This window comes from Arvicanthis niloticus, chromosome 22 (genome assembly GCF_011762505.2).
Source record: "Arvicanthis niloticus isolate mArvNil1 chromosome 22, mArvNil1.pat.X, whole genome shotgun sequence".
Taxonomy (NCBI): domain Eukaryota; kingdom Metazoa; phylum Chordata; class Mammalia; order Rodentia; family Muridae; genus Arvicanthis; species Arvicanthis niloticus.
In genome coordinates, this window is record NC_133429.1 from 40,693,377 (window position 1) to 40,708,174 (window position 14,798).

At 45.2% G+C, this 14,798-nt stretch overlaps 1 long non-coding RNA gene across 2 annotated transcripts; it reads right to left on the reverse strand.

The window, feature by feature from the left end:
- Positions 1 to 1,155: 1,155 nt before the first annotated feature.
- Positions 1,156 to 13,875, reverse strand: LOC143436234 (uncharacterized). Of its 2 annotated transcripts, XR_013106391.1 has the most exons (4): positions 13,539 to 13,875; positions 7,337 to 7,483; positions 3,157 to 3,295; positions 1,156 to 1,552 (listed from the first exon to the last, which is right to left on the reverse strand). It is a non-coding gene; the product is annotated as an uncharacterized LOC143436234 (long non-coding RNA). The 2 variants fall into 2 exon arrangements; XR_013106392.1 differs by lacking the exon at positions 7,337 to 7,483 and having other exon boundaries at positions 13,539 to 13,828.
- Positions 13,876 to 14,798: the final 923 nt, after the last annotated feature.

Below are 14,798 nucleotides of genomic sequence, written 5' to 3' on the forward strand. Positions count from 1 at the left end.
ACATATGAATGGCTGACACCCACAGGGGCCAGGAGAAGGTTTCAGATTCCCTGGAACTGAAGTTGCAGATGTCTGTGGGTTACCATGCGACTGCTGGGAAACAAATTCAGGTATTTCGCAGGAGTGGAAAGTACTCTTAACCACTCAGCTGTCGTTCTGCCTTACCCTCTAAAATATCTTTTAAAAGAGAACCCAAGCATTGTGTCTTTTCAGCACTTGGGAAGTGGACACAGAAGAATCAGAAGCTCTGAAAAGACAACATAAGCCCCATTTATCTTTGTTTAAGAACCAGGCCTGATTTAGAAAAGAAAGCCTTAAGACACCAGCTCCAGGAACAGACCATACGTCCCAGAAACAAGGCCATAAAACTCCCTCCCAAAGAACAGCCTGGGGATAATCACAAGAATGGGGAAATATCTTATCTCAGGATGGGTCATCTGTGCTGGGAAGTCCCATCTCATCCCGTAGTTAAAAGTTCATGACACAGGAATGCAGATCTCTGACCACCTGGCACAAGCCAATCAGAAGCCAACCCCCTGTGACCTCACCAGCACCCACCAATAAAATTTTAGATTACCCAACTGACTCTATAAATATAGAAGAACTAACACAGTAGCCAATTAACATTATTCTAATATCACAACTGAGGTAACCTTACCAATCACATTAGAGATTACCAAATTCTTCTAGAGAGTTTCCCTAATTCCCTATAAGAAGGCTTGCATGCTTTTGTCTGGGGTGGCCATTTTGTAAAATGGTTGACCCCCACATGGGTTGTTTCTGCAGAATAAATAGTCTTTGTTTAATACTGAGTCTCTGGGGTCTTTCTTCATCAATTTTCAGAGCTTTAGAGTCCAAGGTCTTCCTCAATGGCACAGTAAGTTTGAGGTTGACCTAGATACACACATGACCCTGTCTCAAAAAGTAAAAGGTTTGAAAGATTTTTCTATGATGTGTCAGTAAATTCACCAGAGACTCGGCTCTCTTTCACTTTTAACAAATATTAGTAGAAAAACCATTTAAACACAAACAGCAAGATGAGGCTTGGGTTCAGGCATAAAGAGAAGAGGATATTCGTGGTCATAATCTGTAATGGTTTTCATCTGCCTACCATTCCTGGCATGAGAAAATGACAGGGAGACAAGCCCCCCCCCCCCCCCCCCCCCAGGATGGAATGTACAAATTCCCTTCTCCATCTGAAAAAGGGCACGAACGGGTCTTCTCTGGGGTACTCCAGCACAAGGCAAGTAGAATTTACTTGCCGGTTTTAGAACTGCAGATTCCCTGGCATCCATCAGTCTCACTGATGTTAACTGGAAGTACAGGATTCCAAAAACACCAACACAGCCTAGGAGGATACAGGCGCATCTTCTGTCTGAATATAGCTGCACCTTACTTGTTTGTCCAGAGGGGGCGCTCGAGCACTCACCCACGTGCTGCACCGGGAGGGGCAAAACGACAAGCTCTGGAAACAAAGATGGTTTCAATTCAGGGCTGTCCTCCGACAAGTCACTTGGAGAAAAAGGGTTTCCGATTCTCTTGACGAGTTTGCCTGAGTAGGAAGAACATGCCAAGTGAAGTAGGTAAAGACCTCCCCTGCAGGAGCTTTTCTGAGTGTTCACTTCAAAGGACACCAACGTCTCCTTCCTCTACCCTTGCTCATTCCCACTCCGACCACAGCGAGGGGCTGTCTACAAAAATAACCCATAAAGAGTGGTTGGGAAGCCGGCTGTTGTACGCTCGCGCCCCATGGTTTGGAATGACTCAAGGGTTCCTTGGCTTCATGACCCTGATGCCACTGTTCTATTTCAAGACTTCAGTACATAAGAGTCATCATCCCACGTTCACACCAGTCCCCATCCCTTGGGAGGCCATCAAGCCCCATGTAGAATTTTATCTTAGTGAAAGCAACTTAAGGACTGGAATCAGAGTCTCTCTCCTCCCCCCCTCTCTTTCTCTCTCTCTCTCTCTCTCTCTCTCTCTCTCTCTCTCGCTCTCGCTCTCGCTCTCGCTCTCGCTCTCGCTCGCTCTCTCGCTCTCGCTCTCGCTCTCTCTCCCTCTCCCTCCCACCTTTCTTCCCTCACCCTCCCCCCCCCCCCCCCGTGTGTGTCACAGAGAGACAGGGAGAGAGAGTGCGATTGTGCATAGAACCCAGAGCCTGGCACATACTAAATACATGCTTCACCACTGAACAATGTCTCTCAAGCTTGATTTTTAAATGTTAATATTACCATGCAATAAGACAGACAGACAGACAGACAGACAGACAGAAAACAATTCAGATAGATCTAACTTTTTAACAAATGCAGTCACCATTACCTGGAGGTGGGGAAATAAATCATTTATCAGTCAAAATTTTGTCAGCCGGAGCCAGTTTAAGTGGGAAAATATATCGACCTTTGATTTTTAAAGGACATTCCATTTTTAAGTACGTGCATATGTCCTCGGGTCTATGGATGGATTTGTGCACGTGTGTGTGGGTGCCTGTGTGATTACAGGTGTCAGTCTCTTGGATCTGGAGTTACAGGGGATTGTGATCCACTTGATGTGGGTGCTGGGAAGCAAGCTTGGGTATGCGCTCTTAATCGCTTCTAGTCACTATCCGTATGTGCTCAGTCACTGAGCCAACCTTTTAGTCACTCCCCTTTGTTTAATGGATATCGCGTAACTAGTTTTTAAAGTAATACTATTGAGTCTAGAAAATGCAAATAGAATTGTAAGCTCTTTCACTTCTTCGATGGAAAAAAAGTGAAGCAGGAGGGGCCAATGATTTGTTCCATTAAATTATGTCCAGGTTTCTTTTATAACAATGCAATATTTACTAAATCAGAAGGATACCTTTAAGTACCCTTTGTGAATACGCTCATGGCTCTCTTATGTGAATCAGTGAAATCCGCACCAAACTCTAGTTCTTCTTGGGGGAAAGCTCCTGCCTGCCCTGTCCTCAGGTTTGGCTGCTGCTGGAGTGAGCAAACAGGAGCTGCCCCTGTCAACAGGGCGGTGGGAAGCAGTGTTGTCCCCGCTGCACAGAGACAAACCGCCGACCAAAAACGGATTCTTCCTGGATCAAGCCTTTCTGGAAAATTCCGCTTTAATCCTTGAATCAAAGAGAAACCACTGGAGCCTGGCCCAGTCTTTAAGAACAGCAGCTCTTACCCAGGGTTGAGCACGTGGATCTTGCGGTCCCTGCAGGTGGGAGCTGTGGAGCCAGTCAGCTGATAAACGGGGGTCTTGCTTCAAAGGACTGCAGTGCCAGCCCTGGTGATTTCTTGGATCTTCCAGGACATAGTGAGGGCTTTGAGAAAGAGAAAAGACAAAAGTGCTGGGCTTGAAACTATTCTGGGACCAAGCAGCACATGAAAAACAAAGGAGGAATGCCCAGTCTGTTCCACACTGCCCCCCCCCCCAGTTGTTCTACAACCCCTCCACTCTGTTCTACAATCCCTCAGTCTGTTCTACAACCCTCAGTCTTTTCTACAACCCCAGACTATTCTTCAAAACCCCCAGGCTAGTCTACAATCCCCCAGACTGTTCTACAACCCCTCAGTCTGTTCTACAACCCCATACTCTATTCTATAACCCCACACTCTGTTCCTACAACCCCACACTCTGTTCTACAACCACTCAGTCTGTTCTACAACCCCACACTCTGTTCTATAACCCCACCCTCTGTTCTATAACCCTACACTCTGTTCTACAACCCCACACTCTGTTCTACAACCCCACACTCTGTTCTACAACCCCAGATTGTTCTACAACCCCCAGACTGTTCTACAACCCCCCCCCCCAACTCGGTTCTACAACCTCAGAACATGTGTGGCTTCCTTTTCTATTTTTGTTACTTTAAAAAAATTCTTTCATGGGGTAGGTGCACACGTGGATGGTAGAGGATGATGTGTGGGTATTGCTTTCTCCGTCCACCGTGTGTGTATTCTAAGTTTTCAACTCAGACCCTCAAGGCTGGAGGCAATGCCTTTGCTCACTGGGCCACCTCACTGTCCCCAAACCTGAAGCTTCTCACTTTGATAGTTTCCATCCAGAGAAGTCCCGAAGATCACTACACCCTTAATTATCCCATGTTTGTGTGCATCCGGGACAACTCCATAGATTTAAGCACAGGCTGCCATGCAAGGATATCTAGAAATCATGTTCATTGTTTTTTGGGTTTTTTGTTTGTTTGTTTGTTTGTTTGTTTTTCTTTTCAGCACTTCCCGACCTTCCCCCTAATGGGCAGAAGTATTCACTTTGTCTGCAGAAGAATTCATGTTGTTATGACTGGAAGGTGGGAGAAAGAAAGGGTTTGTTTGTTTGTTTGTTTTGCTTTGTTTTGTTTTCAGAATGTTTATTTCCATGCAGGCTCCACACAAAAGGCAGATCGGGGCATTTAGGCTAAGACAAAGATCTGCAGGGAGACCTGGTCTAGCCGACTTGATCTAGCTGACTCCTGTCAAGAGCATGAGTCTGCACTTACTTTTCTCTTCACAGCTGCACAGGGAGACGCTCCAGGGCCAGGTTACTATATATCTGCCCAGATGACCTTCCCCCAGACCCCCCCCCCCCGCTGAAAAATTCTGAGCCTATCAATACTGTTCCTTTTGCCGTAGTCATGGATGTTTCCAGAGCCCACTTTCCACCTCTGGAAAGAGAAGGCTGATCTTTGACCTTCCTAGGGTAGCAAGAGTGAAGAAACCCAGCAGTAGGAGAGGAGTGGAGTCCTGTGGGAGTGGAAAAAGTTAACGCCTAGCCTGACAAATAGTATACCCAAATGACAACCAAAAAAACATTGGAGCTCATGCGCACAGGGTGGGGGAGGGGGAGGGAGCCCACACATGCACATACGAGCACCCCGGTAGAAAAATGGAGATGAGAGGACACATCGAAAAGAAACACACATACCTCAATAAATACCCCCAAAGATTCTACAAAGATGTTTGCTAAGTGGATTGAGGTCCAGGGATGCCATGGAGGAGCCCGTGGCAGGGCAGTGCTGTGTGCCTATCAATCATTCCTTCATTTGATATTTACAAATCTCTGGGCACTGCATGGACGAGGGAACACGTGGGTACTTCTGACCTTGACCAATAGGCTATACTATCTCACGAACCCACATGCTTAAGAGAGGACAAACAAGATACACATCCTTGAATATCCTATTACCCAAACTATAGCTGTCCTTCCGGCAAATTCTATTTTGAAGAACTAGGAAAGCTACATTTTCAACTGGACCTTGAAAAACTTGAAAAAGCTAGGTGTATTTCCCCTATTCTGTGTGCTAAAATAAATTAAAAAAAAAAAAAAAAAGGAAATCTATGAGGAGTGGTTTAAGATTGTGTTTCTGAAATTGGCTAATATGCCAATTTAATGCATATTTATGCACGGTAAATTCTCCTTGGCCAATCAAATAAAAGCTTGAGATGTAGGAACGATCCCTTGAGGAACCAAAGGCCAACAGCCTTCCTTGGGACTTAACTCCCTCTGAGGACATGAGGGTGACATTAATTACTTTTTCATTCAGTAGTATGACAAGACGCTGCTTACGGGCGGAATGGTTTCATTTGGCTAGGTTTCAGGGATTTCAATCCATGATAGCCGGTAAGGCATGGTAGGGTGGCTCACACTACCATGTGAAACCAAGCCAAGTGGAACGTGGAGAAAGTGCTGTTCATGTGGCACCCAGGGGGAGGAGCACATAACCAGACTCACTGGTTGGGTGGAACCTTCAAAGGCCACTCCCACTCTTGATGTGACCCACCTCTACCACTCAAGCCCCACCTCCTAATATCTGCACTCCGTCTCCAAATAGCTTCTTTGTCCCAAGCTTTCAAAACATGAGCCTGTGCAGGCGTTTCAAATTCAAACCCTAACAGGAGACCCCAGACCTTATCCTCATAGAAAACTGGCCTACGCTTCTTCCTCGGGGAAGCCCAAGAAATCTTGAGGTCCAGCTGGCTTATGAAGAGATTTAAGAAGGAACAGACAGACCCTTCATTAGGGATTAAGTCCTTCCCTGTCCAGGGCGAGTTGCTGGACAATTTTCTTTCTATACTGTTATGACTGGGTTTTGTTTTGTTTTTTGGGTTTTTGTTTTGGGTTTTTTTGTTTGTTTGTTTGTTTGTTTGTTTTTGTTTGGTTGGTTTTTTGAGACAGGGTTTCTCTGTATAGCCTTGGCTGTCCTGGAACTCACTCTGTAAGCCAGGCTGGCCTCGAACTCAGAAATCTACCTGTCTCTGCCTCCCAAGTGCTGGGATTAAAGGCGTGCGCCACCACTGCCCAGCAATGACTGGTTTTGACCATCATCAACTTGACAGGCTCTAGATCCACCTTGGAGACTAGCCTCTAGGCATACCTGTGAGGGATTCTCTAGACTAGGTTAAGTGAGGCTGGAAGGCTCACCCTCTTAGCTGGAGTCTTGGACTGAATGAAAAGGAGGACGCCAGCTGAGCAGGAGCCATCTTGCCCTTTGTTCCCTAATTGCAGACACAACACAGCCAACTTGTCTCCTTGAAGGACTGTCCCCTCAAACTGTGGGGTTAGACAAGCCCTTCCTTCCTTGTGGTATTTTTTTTTTCCTTCGATAGTATTTTTTATCACAGCAACGAAAAACTAACTACAAAATACAGACCGTAAACAAGAAGAGAGCTTCTCCTATGACCTCTCAATACAATACAGCTGACCCCTCATTTCAATACAGTTCATGTAACACAATGAACAATCTGAGCAAACTGACAAGGGTCTCCAGGTTGGTCTGATTTTAGGAGGCTCAGGGCATTTTCAAATTAGAACCTCCAATTCAGGTTTCCCTGTGCCTGTAAAGCAACAGATTTCTGCACCATTTAAAAGGAAAAAAAAAAAGTGTGTGAGCTGCCAACAGCTGGCTGCCAACCCCAAGCATTGGGTAAGCTGGGCCGGTTCCAGATTTTGCATAAGGAGTTCATTTTGGGTTAATAATAAATAATTAAAAAAAAAAAAAAAAAAAAGGGAAGGAGTTGGCCCAGATTTGGCCCAGATTCTGTTGCACAAATTCGGGAACAAGGAGTTGTGATTCTCTTTAGAAATCGCTGGAAGGCGGCTCTCAGGTCTATTTGCCAAAGCACAGTTTGCCGTCCATTTGTTTCCCTGTTAGACGCAAGAAGCTCCACTCACGGTCCAGGATTCCCTCTGAGGAGCCACCAGCTGATGCAGCTGTGAGACTCCATGAGGCTAATTCCCTCTCGCTCTAACTTTTCTATAAAGATCTATTATTTCTGCAGACTCCATTGTTAAGCTTTTTTTTTTCTTCCATCTCATAAATCTTATTCTTCTTAGCCGGAGGCTACATTTACAGTAAAGGACTCACCTAATTTTGTCGAAAGACGAGAAGCTCTTACGTTCATAAGACGTAAACTTCATGATTCAAAATGGTAATCACCATTTTGTAGTTTCAGAGTGACGCGTAAATTAATGTCGTCAACCAATGTCATTGTTGTCGTTGTTGTTGTCGTTGCTAACACAATGCAGAAAGATGTAAAGAACATAAAACTTTAACCAAAATCTCATTCCTAGAGAAAACTAAGGACCACTAATATTTAAATCTGTATGTTTTCAGACTTTTAAGTTTTATTTTAGAAAAAAAATGATATAAATTGTTTAGCAATCTAATTGTTCCCTAAGTATATAAACTGGATATTTTCCCATAAAATATTATTTTTCAGTATCACTGGTTTTGAAAAGTGATTAGATAAAATGGATAGTCATGTTTCAACTTAGCTATACTTCTATGTATTTTCTACTATGGATAATTTTGAAATGAATCCCTGCGTGTATACTTGTCAAGTTATCTCTTGTATTAAGGATCTTGTGTGCATTTGTGTGCGTGTGTGTCTGTGGTGTGTGGTGTGTGCATGTATAATATTTGTGTGTCTGAGTGCAAGCATTCACCTACCATGGTATACTGTGGAGGTCTGAGGACAACCTTGGGGATCAGCCCTCGCCTTCCACTTTGTTTGAGATGTGGTCTCTTGTCTGTCATGGCGTACCCAAGGCTAACTGGTCCCTGGGCATCTGGGCCTGCTCCACCTCCTATTTCATCCAACAAGTGTTGGGATTACAGATACGCACTGCCACAACTGGCTTCAGAGATTACAGGTGTACACTGCCACATCTGGCTGTGGAGATTACAGGTGTACACTGCCACATCTGGCTGCGGAGGTTACAGGTGCACACTGCCACATCTGGCTGCAGAGGGGTTCTGGGAATCTAAACTCAGGTCCTCAGGCTTGCCATGCAAGTACTCTCCCAGTGAGCCCCTCTCCATCTCCATGATAAAATTCTATGCACAGACCTTGCTCAATGAAGTCATGTACATGCTGCTTTTAAGACCTTCCTTGCACACGACCAGAATAACTGTTTGTTTCCAGACTCCCTAACTTTGTCCCAGAGCACATTCCCTTGCTGTTCTTGTAAAAGCAGCCCCCCTTTTTTTATGTCCACTTGAAAGTCAAAATATTGTTTTATTTCTTCTGACAAGGTTGAACATATTTTCAAACTGTGAGAGAGAGAAAGAGAGAGAAAGAGAGAGAGAGTTCTTTTTGGAGTATTGTCTCTTGCCTCCATTTTTCTTTCTTCCTTTTTAAGATTTATTTTTTTTTTATTTATATGAGTACACTTCAGCTGCCTTCAGATACATACTAGAAGAGTGCACCAGATCCCATTACAGATGGTTGTGAGTCACCATGTGGTTGCTGGGGATTGAACTCGGGATCTCTGGCAGAGCAGTCAGTGCTCTTAACTGATTGGGGGTATTTGCATTTTTCTTCGGAGCTCATCACACACAAAGACGACACTGTCCCGACTGTGTTCTGGGGAACATTACTGCCCCGTAAAATGTTAATAGGCATGCTGACAGAGAACAAGCTCCATGGTCAGATTTAACACATCATTTCCTAAACCTAACTGACCATCAAAACTATTTTTTTATCACAGAACAACCATTAGCATCGTTCAGCATACACTGGTGTTCTGAGCAGTAACATTTGAAAATATGTGGGTATTGATACTTTATCGGTTACACGTGTGAAATGTTCTTCTCATTTCTCTTCTCTTGTGCCTGATGTTTCCTCGTAGAGTTTTAATCTTTGTTTCTGAAGCTCTTTGCAGCATAGCATTGAGGGAGTCGGGACCCTGGACTCACATTCACCCGCTTTGTGTCCTGGAACTGCCATTGGCTGGGACTTTTGGAAAATTAACCTTTTCCTGCCTCTGTGTCATCCAGAAGATGGGAGGAAGAGTCATGTTTGACAGTATGTCACATGATTGGCTGTACTGAAGGTGAAGGCCCATCACCTCTGGATGATATAGAAAGTCTCTGCTCACCTTTCTTTGTTCACTCTGATCTTGGTTGTGAAATGAAGACTTTATGTTTCCTTTCTGGCGCTTAGCCAAAATTTTCCAACATTGTCTATTGATTAATGTTCATATTATATTATATTACATTTTCTACATTATTTTGTCTTCTCGGTCTGTCCTGAAACCAAGACCCCTTTGTTCTTACTCATTTTTATTTACCTGAGTCATAGCTGACCCGCCTCTTGTAATTGCCACCCCCTGTCATTTGGTACTTGGTAGGGCTAAGGAACCCAGAGTGGCATTCAGGGTCCTCGCTGAGGCAGATGGCAAACACCAACCCTGCAGATCTTGACGTTACCCCTTTGTGCTCTCTTCAAGTCCACATGCTAGTTAGTGAGGCGTATGTTTCAGGGATAGCCTGAGGAACTTCTCAGGAATATTAGAACCTATTGCTGGTCACTGTGTCAGAGAAGAATTACTGTCCATCAAGTCCACAGGCCCGGGAGTCTGTTTCCTTGTGGAAACTTTGCTAAAGGTTGAAAATTCCAGGAAAAACTATTTGTCAGTATCGAGGGTAAGAAGCAAACATTCTAGAGGCCACTTTCTAGTCATGGCCAGATGTACCTCTGAGAGGCAGGTGCTATGGGTGGAAGGCTGGTAGCAAACACTGGGTGAAAAGTGTCTGAGATCTTGATTGGCCTCCAGGTCAGTGCCACTCCACAGTAGGGGCAGCTGGTCAAGGTCCTTATGTTAGTCTTCCAAAGCCAACCATCCTTGGGCCAGTGCAGCTCCGCTCTCTCCCAGACACAGAGAGAAGAAAGAATGGCCTCTCATTATGCAGTGATTCTAAAAGCTTTGTTACAGAAAGCAGTAGGAAAACAAAAATAAAATCTACGTAAGGTGAGACACGAACTGGGTTTCTGCAGAGGGCTCGGCAGTCAGAGAAGCTCTTCTTATTTCCTTCGGTTAATAAAGCTAAACAGGAAATGAACAGAGGAAATTCAGGAAGTCAGAGGCCCCGGCGGAATGCAGACGGCTAGGCTGGAGGAGGATTCACCTACTCAGACCTGCAGGCTCTGAGCACATAACGGGAGAGTCCCATAAACCTGACGGATGACTCAACAGTATAGGAGTGGGTGGGAGATCTGGAGAGCAATTTCCAGTGAAAGACACAGACAATCCGATAGCATGCTGTTGCTTTTGAAAGAAAGGGAATAGCTCAATGTCTGTGGTTAGAAAGACAACCCATCTTGGGTATGTCAGTGATAAAAGCCACATGGAGAAGGCTGAGAAAAAGTGAGCTGGGGAAATTTTTACATTGCCCTTCAGCCTTCTGGGGGAGTACTTATGGCTGAGAAAACCTCTAAGTATGGCCCCTAATATAGCCAGCTATCTCTCAGCATCCCTGAGAGACTGTACCCCAGATCACTCCCACACCCCTAAATTACTGGTTGTTTAGGCATCTTATGTAATAAGATGAAAAAGTGCCCGTATTTAACCTAAGCACCTCCTCCTGTGTGAATTTAGTCATCCCAGGAGATTTCTTAAAATACAAATGTAATGTGAACTCTACATAAATAGTAAATGTACTGTCATGTTTAGGGACTAATTAAAAAAAAAAATTCTGTACGTACTCATAAGCACTCTTTTTTTCCTGAATGTTTTACCTGCAAGGTGGTTGACTCTGCAGATGTCCAGCTACATCTGGAAAGGCCTTGAGGGAAGCAAGCGTCAAAAAGGGAGCTGAAGATTCTGGGTATAGAGTCCTTAAAAAAACACTCAGTAGCCAGCACCTGTACCATAATCCCGATTTCAGATCCCAGGGCTTAAGCACTGTGGTCTCCCAGTAGGTCTTAGATTTGTGAGTGGAAAGTGAGGGGGTGTGTGAGAGTTGGGGCAGAAGAAGAAAGCACACCAAACTCAGTTTTGTGAGAGAGTCCTGCATCAGCACGAGCTGCTCCAGCATGGTTACGTGTGCAGGCTTGCACATCTGGGTTTTGGAATGTCCAACGTGGGTAGAAAGTCACATGCTGCCCTGTTGGCACTCGCAAGATTGGGAAGTCATTTCTGAAGAGATGCCCTCCCAAGCGCACGTGATCCTTGAGTACCAGACATGATGTTCATAGGCTGACGAGAATAGACTCACAACACCACCTAGAAAGTCTCAATGGATTTTCACTTTCAGGGTCGGGGATCCACTCAAGATAGGTCACCTACTATCTCTGATTTCCATACTTAGTGTAGACATTGTGAAGAAGCAAAATCCAGATGAAATTCAGATTCGAGACATGGTGGTTTTCTCAACCAACAACAAAGGAAACCTGAACCAGAATTAGATGTTCAGAATACCAAACCCTGCTCACCAAAGACAGCACTTTCCAAAGGGCCAATATGAAGGGATGAAGAAAGAACAGCATTTCCAGATCTATCGGGAACACTAAGAAGATGGTTTTGCCATCCAGCAGGATCTCAGTTTTAGATCATAGCTGCAAGGAATCCTGGGAAATTCCGATACAATGTAGGATCTGGTAGAAAGGACGATTGTCGATATGCAATACTTCAGTCCTAATGTCTTGAGATATCTAAGTATCCACAAGACCTCCATGGCATGTGAACTTCATCCTTTGAATTTAGAACTGCCTGGCTTTGCCATTGTCAATAACATACAGGCTCAACCTGTTGTGTGGTAGGGTAAGTATAGATCTGGACTAGAACGGCCCTACTATATATTAGCCATTTCCCACAAATCTTAGAGGATCAGAGAGATCTGTGGACATATCACTAGGATGAAACTCTTCTGTGACTTCACCCGGAATATCAGGCTACAGCCAATAAGCACATAAACCAGAAAAGACATCTCACACACATCAGAGCCCCCATGACCCCCCATTCATTTGTACCCTTTGAAGACCAGGAAGGCCTGTAAGCGCCTGTTCAGAGCAGAGGTTCAATCTCCCACTTAAGCATACTAACAAGCATACAACAGTCTCTGTCTGGGAAAGTGGCAGTTGGCTTTCAAAGATGCTTCAACTCCTTAAGGGGTCAGGATCACATGAGTCTCCCAGAGTCAACAGCCATCTGGTGTTATACAGGAAAGAGTTGGACTTTCCAAGGTGGATCTGTTGAAGGTTCTCAGTGCTGTGGTCCTGGGCAATGTGACCCACCAGGAGAAACACAAGTGACTCTCAGGGTACAGGATGGTGACAGTGAGAAGTCAGAACCACCTGCTACCCTAGACCATAGATCTGTCCAAGTGAACTTGATTTTGGTATTGGAGATGACATAAATTAGCATTTCTTGATGACACATCATCAAAATGATGCTGGAATGTTCTCTGTGAAGGACACCCCCACACACACACCCTGTTATAGTAATTATTTTAAAAACAGCCTCTGGTGAAGCCGACTATCTAAGCTGCGGCCCAGCCGCCATGTTCAATGGCCTGAGGCCACATGGGCACCACATCTAGAAATGGCCAGCCAGAAGCACCAGCCCTGCCACCCATGAGATGCCAGTGTGGGAAATGGCTCTGCCAATCTTCCATGCTGTCTCCGAAAGGCTGGGCAGTGCCCAGACCATCCCGCCAACCACACGGGCTCGGTACAGATGAGACTCTAATGTTTAGATTATCCAAAGGCTTTATATATTTAGTAATGATCAATAACAAGATACCCTTATAACCAGAGGTGTAACCCAATACCCAACCTAGATATACCAACTACCTTTGACTGCTACAGACAAGGGAACATCAGCCTCCATGTCCCCCCCCCCCATCTCATCTCTCTCCTAGCTCCTCCTCTTCCTTCCCTCTTCCTCCCTTACTCCTCCTCTTCTTCTCTTTACTCCTCCCACCTTAGCTCCTCCTACACCCCCCCAAGGGCACTGCAGTTAGGCTTGAGAGCTAAATAAGGCTCTCATGAGATATGTGATTGTCAAGCTGCCTGACGCCATCTAGCAGTGCTTACTTATTTGGCAGAACTTTCCAGAAGCCTTCTGCTTACAATGCCACCACTAGCAGCATTGGTGATATTTCAAACAATAACCCCTAAATATGATGGTTCTCAAAAGTGAAACCTTGTTACGTATGTTACCATCCTTACCCAAAGAGACTTGCTCGGAGCCTCTGCCCTCGTCTCCCCGGAGGCATGGATGCCTCGGTTGTTTTCAGTAAAGATCTCCAGTTTTACTGATATGCTTTTTACTGCTGAGCTTACCTCTCGTGAGCTCTCACTGTGAAGGTTCCTTCACGTGATTCCTAAGTAAGTTTGGGCCGGAAAAACAGTCCAAGATTTCCTGGAAGGACGTAGTAATCCATTGTTCTGTCTTTTTAAAACTTTGGTTAATGCTTCACTTTTTTTTCATATTTTCCTTTTGAATCCAAGGATAAATCTAGCTAACACGGGTGTCCTCTGGCTTCTACACCCTCTCTTGCCTGAGGGTTTTAAAGCCTCACACTGAACCTTTAATTACTCCTCTCCTGGCTCTCTCTTCTTTCCCCTTGTCCTGGGAAAGAGGTCATGGTAGAGACCAGGCAGCTCCTTGGCTGGTGTAAAGCCTGCCTAATCTACTACAACCCATTGGTCTTAACACTGGCTTGCAATTAAAATCACCCAGAGAACTTTGAAAAGTACCAAATGCCTGGTTTTTCCCCTGCCAGCAATTAAATCAAGAACTCTTATGGGGAAGGCCCAAGGCTGATATATTTTTAACTCTGCTGATGGCTGAGGGTTCTATTGAACATCCACTGTTAGGGAGCATACTGTGAGCCATAATTACCCAGGAGCCACTGCTGCAGTCAAATGTCAGCTCACGTGCTGAGGTCATTGAAGAATACACAAGATTCTCCAGCCCTGTTACTCAAGTTCTCCCACTTGTGGCTTCTTGCCTACTTAGCCTCTCCCCACTCTGAGGCAGAGTTTCCCTTATCAAAGTGACTCCTGGGCTCCCAGGGCTGTCCTCTGCACCTTTGGTGAGCTCCCCCACACATCTCTTAGGTGTCAGCACTTGAGTTACTATCATTCATTCAGAAAACAGAACTTTGCCTCTTGCTTTGAGTTAATCATTTCCCATTTTCCCAAGGTGATTCAGAAACCCAGAGCTCACTGACAAGAGTGTGGGCAGCTGTGTGGGCCTGTGGAACCACCTCCCGGCTCCAAAAGGCAGCAGGGCACTCTTAGAAAGGCAGCTGAGAAAGGCACCAAAGAGGAATGCAAGAGGCCTGTTTCCGGAACCACCGTATGATTGATGGAGGATTTGAGCAGCGTTCAAATGCACCATCAGTTCTAGCCATTCGAGCCTTGTTAGTCAGTCGTCTCCTGGGAAATCGCACGCTCGTTCTCGAAGCAGTGGGTTGGTGCGTGTTGTTGCATGTGGGAACTACATCAGCAGCCACACCGGGGATAAGAAGTGCGGCTACACAAAGAACCCAGGCAACTTTCCTGTCTCCTGGCCAACTGAGTCAGCATGTCAAAGGT